This window comes from Hippopotamus amphibius, chromosome 5 (assembly GCF_030028045.1).
Source record: "Hippopotamus amphibius kiboko isolate mHipAmp2 chromosome 5, mHipAmp2.hap2, whole genome shotgun sequence".
NCBI classification, from domain to species: domain Eukaryota; kingdom Metazoa; phylum Chordata; class Mammalia; order Artiodactyla; family Hippopotamidae; genus Hippopotamus; species Hippopotamus amphibius.
The window spans coordinates 120,857,583-120,865,384 of record NC_080190.1 but is presented as its reverse complement, the minus strand read 5'-3'; positions in this window follow the sequence as shown (position 1 = coordinate 120,865,384).

Below are 7,802 nucleotides of genomic sequence, written 5' to 3'. Positions count from 1 at the left end.
CGAGTCAGTCAGCGCCAAGTATGGAGGATGCAATGTCTTTTTTCGTAAGAAGTTTACCATTTAGTAAGGAAAAAAGAGGACGGGATTTGTGGAGAGAACGTATTTCAGGAAGAGGGAATGCAATATGTAATCTGGTTTGGCAAGAAAATAATGCTGCTGTAGAAGGGCGTTGTGAGTGATAAGCTCGGTGGATGTGGTTAAAGATGTTGTGAAAAAGGCCCTGCATACTCAGCTGGTTTTGAACACAGTTGAGCAGATGAGGAACCTTTGTAAATATGAATTTGTGGTGCTGGAGCAATTGACTGTCTACATAGGAAAAAACTAAAAGTATGACCTGGCATTATACACAAAAACTGCAGGTGAGTAAAGATGTAAGTGTAAAAGGCAAAACAGTATACTTAGATAAGAAAATATAGGCGTGTATAGTCATGACTTTGGTGATCAGAAGGATTTCATAAAACGTTATATTTAAAAAAAGACATGTTAGTGGAAAAAATTGGTAGATTTCATTGGTAGGATTTTAAAACGTATATAACTTTAAGTAAATTAAAGATAATGCACAAACTTGGAAGGTATATTTACAAAATACAGAATTTCAAAATTTTCATTTCCAGCATGTGCAAAGAACTAACACCAACAAGGAAGAATAACACGCCAATAGAAAAATGGGAAAAGAATATGAGAAGACAAATCAAAGCTTCACTAGTCATCAAGGAAATGCAGATAAAGACAAGATATGTCCTCACATCCATCAGAATGTCAAAAATGTAAACCTTGATAATAATTCAAGGGTGTAGAAAAATAAGAATTCTCTTAACACTGCTGGTGGAATTGTAAAGTATTATAAGTGTTTTTGAGAGCAATTAGGCAGTATCTGGTAAAGGTGAAGATGCACATATTCTGTAACATACCACTTTTTAGACTTAGGTATGTACCCTAGAGAAATGCTTGCATGTGTGAACAAATAAATATGTACAAGTATGTTCTTTGTAGCATTTTTTGTAATAGTGAAGTGTTAAGTGCAGCAAATCATTATCAATAAAAGAATGAATAAATTGTATAATAGATAATTACAGTGCATGAAAATTAATGTGAGAGCTGTTTATCAACAGAGTTAAATTTCTTTTAATAAAAAATAACAGATAAGTTATGCTGGGGTCCAGAGGATTATGGTCAACTATCTGAACCAGAATCTGTTCACACATCTTAAAAAAAAAAAAACCATGAGGTGTACAAGGAGTGCAAATAAAGTTACACATGATTCATGCAATACTAGCAGATGGAGGGTACCACAAACATCAGATTACCAGGAAATTGATAAGTAGGAAACTCCAGCAATCTTCCTCCACTGCTGCAAGACTAGATGCTGAGAACAGAAGATGGAAGGCTTCAGAAAATCTTTGAAAAAGAGGAAAGAGCAGTGGATGATATAGACAAAGCATAGGCAAAATCAGACCCTGAAAGAAAATGTCAAACATTAAGTGCCAAAATACTGAACCCAGCCTGGGTCTTGGAAAGTTATTGTACTGGCTATCAGGAAGGAGCCAGAGGTGGCAGCTTCCGATAAGCATTGCTTCTGAGGGAGAAGCAGCTGCATTGACAAGGGGGTAGTGTCCCTTAAAGACATGACAGAGAAGGGAAAGAAGGGTTGGGGGAAAAATGAAGAGAAAGAAGTCATGTCAGCAACCCCACCTCACCCCTGCATACACACAACTGCCATCACTAAAACCATCTGTTAGAGGAATTGCACTTCACTATACAGGCACAATAAGACACTTTTCAATTACAACGGTGTCTACAAAAGTTTTTTTTTTTTTTTTTTTTGGCCATGCTGTGCATCTTGTGGAATCTTTGTTGCCCACCAGGGATCAAACCTGGGCCCATGGCAGTGAAAGCATGGAGTCCTAACCACTGGACCATTGGGGAATTCCCCAAAAGGCCTATTTTAAAAGAACCAAACCAGCACAAAACTGCTCTGAGAGGAAAACAGAAAAGATGAATGGTAACATTTCACCTAATGAAAATTCTTACTCAAGAAAACAAGCAAACAAAACTATAAGATCAAGCTCCAAATTAAAATTAAATGTCTTTAAACAAGTGTTAGATAATATTCTGCACATATCAAATCTAGATCATACGTTCACAGCCTAAGAATAGAAATGGACAAAGACAGAATATAAGTTGTAAATACCTATACATGTACACATAAGTAAGATAGATAAATATAGAGATATATCAGCCCAAACAGAGATACTTCTTAGCCCAAAAGAAAAATCAGTGGAACTGTTTGTAGTGATGTAGAACTGGGGAAAATATTGGAAAATATAGGGTACATGTTTATATCTCAGCACATGTGACATGTGTTGAGTTCTGGAATGGTACCAGAGGCTGGGAAGGCTGAATAGGAAAGGGAGTGAAACACTCAGTTGTCTTGCAGAGCTTTGCAGCTAAAGTCCCATCAGAGGGGGAGGAACCCTGAAACTCACAACAGGTCTCCACTTCCAGACACTTGCCATATTTTGAAACTGCAGAGGGTAGGAACTAAGTTTAAATTTGCAAAAGGCAGAATTTTCAAGGCTAAGAAAAAAGAAAATATCCAAGATGTCAAAAACCCAAGTGGACCAGTCCTGAAGAATGGGAATTAACCACAGATGGATTGAATCCTCCTAAATCTGCAACCCAGCTCAAGACCTGATTGGATTTACTAGCCTTTCATGCTATCTGACAAAAGGAGGTCATCACCGATGGGAGCCTCTATTGGTTAAATGCAGTGTCCAACATAAAATGTTACTAAAAATATGAAGAAGCAGAAATATGTAATAATAATCTAAAAGGAAGGATAAAATAGGACACCCATAGATGATTCTGATATTGGAGTTAGAAGAAAATGCTTGTTTTATTTTTGTATTGAAACATAGTTGATATACAATATTATGTTAGTTTTAGCTGTACTACAGTTATTTGATATTTGCATACATTATGAAATGTTCACCACAAGTCTAGTAACCATCAGTCTCCATACAAATTTATTGCAATATTATTGACCATATTATTTATGCTGTATATGACATCTCCATGGCTTATTTCTTTTTTAAGTGGAGGTTTGTACCTCTTAATCCCTTCCTCCTATTTTGCCCTTCTACCACCCTTCCTTCTGACAACCATTGGGTTGTTTTCTGCTTATGAGTCTGTTTTCATTTTGTTTGTTTTGTATTTTAGATTCCACATATAAGTGAGATCTTACAATGTTTGGCTTTCTCTGAGTTATTTCACTTGGCATAATACTCTCTAGATCCATCCATGCTGTCACAAATTGCGATATTTCTTTTTTTTAATGGCTGAGTAATTTTCCTGTGGGGGGTGTGTGTGTGTGTGTGTATACACCACATGTTCTTTATCCATTCATCTATCAGAGGACACTTAGGTTGCTTGCATGTCTTGGGTATGGTAAATAATGCTGCAGTGAACATTATGGTGCAAATATCTTTTTGAATATGTGTTTTTGTTTTATTTGGATAAATGGCCAGAAGTAAAATTGTTTGAGCACTTGCCATACACTTTTCCATATTAGCTGTGTTAATTTACATTCTACCAGCAGTGCACAAGCATTCCCTTTTCTCCACATCCTTGCCAACACTTGTTATTTGTCATTGTTTTGATAATAGCTATTCTGACAGGTTTGAGGTGATATCCCATTGTGGTTTTGATTTGCATTTCCCTGATAATTAGTGATGCTGAGAATTTTTTCATGTGTCTGTTGGCCATTAGAATGTCTTTTTTGGAAAAAGGTATATTCATGTCCTCTGCTCATTTTGAATTGGGTTGTTTGTTTTTTTGATGTTGAGTTTGTATGAGTTTTTTTAATATATATTTTGGATATTAGTCCCTTATTGGATACATTGTTTGCAAATATCTTCTCCCACTCAATGGGCTGCTTTTTTGTTTTGTTGATAGTTTCTTTTACTGTACAAAAGCTTTTACTTTGGTGCAGTCCCGTTTGTTTATTTTTCTTTTGTTGTTTTTGCCTGAGATAGATGAAGGAAAAATATTGCCCAGGCTGATGTCAAAGAGGGTACTGCCTATGCTCTTTTAGGAGTTTTATGGCTTCAAATCTTATATCTGAGCTTTAATCCATCATAGAATGCATTTGGAGGTGTTCCTTCCTCTTCAATTTTTTTGGAATAATTTGAGAAGGACTAACTCTTCTTTAAATGTTTTGTGGAATACACCTGTGAAGCTACCTGGCTCAGCACTTTTTTTGGGGGGGGAGTTTTATTATTACTGGTTAAATCTTATTACTGGTAATTGGCCTGTTCATATTTTCTATTTCTTCCTGACTCATTCTTGAGAGATTGTATATCTCTAGGAATTTATCCATTTCTTCTAGGTTGTCCATTTTGTGGAGTATAATTGTGTGTCACAATCTCTGATGATCCTTTGTGTTTCTGTGGTGTCAATTTAACTTCTCCTTCATTATCCTCTTTCATTACTGATTTTATTTGGGCCCTCTTTTTTTCTTGGTGAGTGTGGCTGTAGGCTTATCAATTTTGTTTATCTTTTCAAAGAATCAGCTCTTAGTTTCATTGATCTTATCTATTGGTTTTTTAATATCTATTTTATTTATCTTTGCTCTGATCTTTATTATTTCTTTCCTTCTACTAACTTTGGGTTTTGTTTGTTCTTTTTCTAGCTCATTAGATACAAGGTTAGTTTATTCACTTGACATTTTTCTTGTTTCCTGAGGTAGGCTTACATCACTATAAAATTCCCTCTTAGAACTGCTTTTGCAGTGTCCCATAGATTTTGGATCATTTTGTTTCCATTTTGATTTATCTCCAGATATTTTATTTCTGCTTTGATTTCTTTGTTGACCCATTGGTTGTTTAGTAGCATGTTGTTTAGACTCCATGTTTGTGTTTATATGGTCAGAAAAGATTCTTGATATGATTTTAATCTTCTTAAACTTATTGAGACTTGTTTTGTGCCCTAGCATGTGATCTATCCTGGAGAATGTTCCATGGACACTTGCAAAGAATGTGTATGTTGCTGCTTTGGAATGAGATGTTCTATATATATTTATTAAGTCCATCTGATTTAATGTGTCATTTAAGGCCAGTATTTCCTTATGGATTTTCTGTCTGAATGATCTGTCCATTGGAGTAAGTGAGGTAATAAAGGTATTAATATTTGCTCTATGTATTTAGGTGTTCCTATGTTGGGTATATATATATTTACAATTGTTATATCTTCTTGTCGGATTGATCCCTTTACCTTATGTAATGGCCTTGTCTCTTGTTATAGTCTTTGTTTTAAAATCTATTTTGTCTCATGTAAGTTTGTTACCCCACTTTCTTTTGTTTCCCATTTGCAAGGAATACCTTTTCCCATCACCTCACTTTTCAGTCTTTAGATGGGAAGTGAGTCTCTTTAGGCAGCTTATATATGTCTTGACTTTTTATCTATTCAGTCACTCTGTGACTTTTGATTGAAGCATTTCATCCATTTACAATTAATTATTGATAGGTAGGTCCATTTTTTAAATTGTTTTCTGATTTTGTATTTTTTGTTCCTTCTTTTGCTCCTTCTCTTCTCTTATAGTTTGATGACCATGTCAGTGTTATGTTTGGATTCCTTTCTCATTTTTGTGTGTGTATCTGTAAGTTTTCGATTTGTGGTTACCATAAAGTTTATATATAAACACACACACACACACACAATATAAAATTATATTATTGTGTAAATTACACATATAAATACATATGTATTATATACATATATAAATTATATATATAATTATTTTTAGTTGATGATCTCTTGTTTGAATGCATTATAACAACACTACATTTTTACTCCCTCCCCCCACTTTTAATGTCTTTGATGTCAAATTTTACATCTTTTTGTTTTGTGTATTATTTAACTACTTGTGAATATAGATGATTTTACTCCTTTTGTCTTTTAATGTCCTTACTAGTTTTATATTAGTTGATCCACAACCTTTACTGTATTATGCCTTTACCAGTGAGATTTTTTCCAAAATTATGAGATTCCAATTCAAAAATTATGAGATACATAATTTTTGTATTTTTAGTTTTGGCCTTTTCTTTTCCACATAGAGAAGTCTCTTTAACATTTCTTGTAGAGCTGTTTTAGTAATGCTGAATTCGTTTAGCTTTTGCTTGTCTGTGAAACTCTTCATCTCTCCTTCAAATCTGAATAATAACTTTGCTGGGTAGAGTATTCTTGGTTGTAGGGTTTTTTCCTTTCATCACTTTGAATATATCATGCCACTCCCTTCTGGCCTGCAGAGTTTCTGCTGAGAAGTCAGCTGATAGTCTTACAGGAGTTCCCTTGTGTGTAAGTAGTTGCTTTTCTCTTGCTGCTTTTAAAATTCTCTCCTTATATTTAATTTTTGCCATTTAATTACAGTGTGTCTTGGTGTAGACCTCTTTTGGTTCATCTGTTTGGGACTCTTTTTGCTTCCTGGGCTTAGATGTCTGTTTCTTTCCCCAGGTTAGGGAATTTTTTAGCTATTACTTATTCAAATAAGGTTCCTGCCCCTTTCTCTTTCTGTTCTCTTTCTAGAACTCCTATGATGAGAATCTTAGTATGCTTAATATTGTCCCTGAGTTTTCTGTTCAGCTTGGGTGGTTCCCACTACTTTGTCCTCCCAGTCACTGATTCATTCCTCCATATCATCTAATCTATTGTTGATACCTTCCAGTGTATTTTTTATTGCAGTTATTGTATTCTTCAGTATTGCTATTGTATTGTGTGTATATGTGTGCTGTGTGTGTGCAGCAGTAAATTTTGTCTAACACAGTGACTGGGTGAGGACAGAGTCAGCTAAAGGAGGCCCAGATATATCCATTCTATATAAATATTCATGTAGCAAGGGGCTGAGTAAAGCTGAGGTAAAACAGTTGCTCACAACCTTCCGCAGAATTTCTCTGTTGACTCCAGACAGAGCACCTGCCTAACTGTCAGGGAATGTTAGGTGGCTTCTATCAAAGACAGAAACTGGACAAGCAAAGAGGTTGCTTATTCTGGCTGTTGCAATATAGACAGCTCCCCAGATCTGAATATCAGAGTGTTTCACTCGGGAGGGTGGTTTTGCTTTAGACCTTCATGGAAAGAGGTGAACAGTGGCTTCTTGGGGTTGTTGTATAAGTAGAAGTCTCAGATATCTGAACAGGAAATGTTTTTCTCTGCAGTTAAGTTTCAGGAGGACAAAGAGTTCTAACCTTGCCTAACCAATCATGAAAAGTGGTTAACATAGCTAATTACTAATGAGACATAAAGCAGGAAATTAGAGACCTCATCAGCAGGTTTGGGCAAAGAGAAAGGTCTGTGTTCGTTAATCTTGTCAAACAAACATAGTTTGTCTCAGAGCAGTTTAGTGATTAGACTAATTTCTGAGGAATTCTGGTCAGAATACAAAATACACAGACTTCACCTCCCTTCCCCCTTCCCCCTCCACCCCTTGCTGCTGATTCTGAGAGGTCTTGTGTGGAAAGGGTGATATTTTTGGAAAAGGTTGGTGTGCCTAGAGTATAGGTGGAGTTAGGAGTCCTGCAGTGTAAGGGTGGAAAAACAGATTGGGCCTCATCGTGAAGGGTCTCAGGTGCCAATTAGTAATTTACCCATGTACAGCATTGCTCTCGCAAAAGTTCAGAGAATGAAATCTTGCAGAAAGGCAATTGCAGTGGTGGAGGGGTACATAAAGGTAGGACCAGTGAGAAGCTGGTAGTCCAATGCAGGGGCTGTTACAACAGGTCGGGTGAGAGATGATTAACATTAGAAAC